Source organism: Bubalus kerabau, chromosome 17 (assembly GCF_029407905.1).
Source record: "Bubalus kerabau isolate K-KA32 ecotype Philippines breed swamp buffalo chromosome 17, PCC_UOA_SB_1v2, whole genome shotgun sequence".
Lineage (NCBI taxonomy): Eukaryota > Metazoa > Chordata > Mammalia > Artiodactyla > Bovidae > Bubalus > Bubalus kerabau.
The window spans coordinates 29,301,704-29,302,990 of record NC_073640.1 but is presented as its reverse complement, the minus strand read 5'-3'; the positions used below and the strand labels follow the sequence as shown (position 1 = coordinate 29,302,990).

Genomic DNA, 1,287 nt, shown 5'->3' with positions numbered 1-1,287 from the left:
GTGCCACCAGAAGAGCAGATTATACATGAATTCCTATGAGATAGAAAGCAGATGGGATCAGATTGATAGAAAAACTGGAGCAAAGAAAAACACAGCTTAAACATGGATAGGGGGAAAAAAAACTACTACCAAAGAAACTAGAACATTTGGGGGATATTCTAAGCTCAGTCAACAGACACCTGGAACCGGAGGAGGTGCTGGGGTAAGAGATGGGACATCTGTATGCATGAAACCCAGATCAGCACTTGCTTCCATAGCACAGAGTAAAACTGGAAGAATATCAGAAAGATTAGCATGGCCCCTGCACAAGGATAAAGTGAACCTGTGAAGCATTACATATTTTTTTTATAGTATTACCCCACAGATTACAGGCTAATCACAAAGAAGACAATGTATTTTTACAAAGGAAAGAGCTGATGGTCACCACCCTACGCAAGTGATCAAACCTAACACACTATTGATGGGATAACCCGATAGTGTGTGTCTATAGATGCCGTGCAGCATATTGTATGCCGAATCACCTATGAAGTATTCTTGCCGAAACAGTTAACCTGAATCCCATCAAGCCTCTAGATTCAACCTTACAAGAAATATGGGAGTGAGTGAGGTGGGTTTGAGAAAAAGGAGAACGACATTAAGAAGAAACAAGTAGACAGAATCAGAACGTGGAGCCTCCTAGGAGTAAAATAGGGAATCAGGTGCATGGACTGTAAGACAGAAGTTTCTGACCTCAGAAAAAATTAAGATGGTGCTTCAAAACCTTTTCAAGTATGCAAAAATCTCCCTAGGAACCTTAAGGGCCTGCTTCCTCACTCCTCTCAGCTAGACAGTAGTGCTTCTAAGACTTCTAAGAGGATGGTGCAATAGCAGCTGCAACAGAGAACTCAAGAAAAAAAAGAGGCATCCCTTGGTATCCCTGGTAGTGCAGTAGATAAGAATCTACCTGCTGATGCAGGGGACATGGGTTTGATCCCTGGTCAGAGAAGATTCCCCATGCATTGGGTCAATTAAGCACATGTGCCACAACGACTGAGCCCATGCTCTAGAGCGCTGGAGCTCAACTACTAAGCCTGCGTGCCTAGAGCCTGTGTCCTGCACCAAGAGAAGCCATGCACGCACTGCAACACAGAGTAGTCCCTGACCACCGCGGCTGGAGAAAAGTCCATGCCCAGCAGTGAAGACCCGGGGCAACCAAAAATAAATAAACAAATACAATAACATTTTTAAAAAGGCATCTCTCGAAGAGCCTGAACCTGATATCATAACGGGATGAGACTTTGGAGAATG

General features: G+C 43.9%; 1 non-coding gene across 1 annotated transcript; it reads left to right on the top strand.

Moving 5' to 3' along the window:
- Nucleotides 1-241: 241 nt before the first annotated feature.
- Nucleotides 242-344, top strand: LOC129632663 (U6 spliceosomal RNA). Its single transcript, XR_008704650.1, has one exon. It is a non-coding gene; the product is annotated as a U6 spliceosomal RNA (small nuclear RNA).
- Nucleotides 345-1,287: the final 943 nt, after the last annotated feature.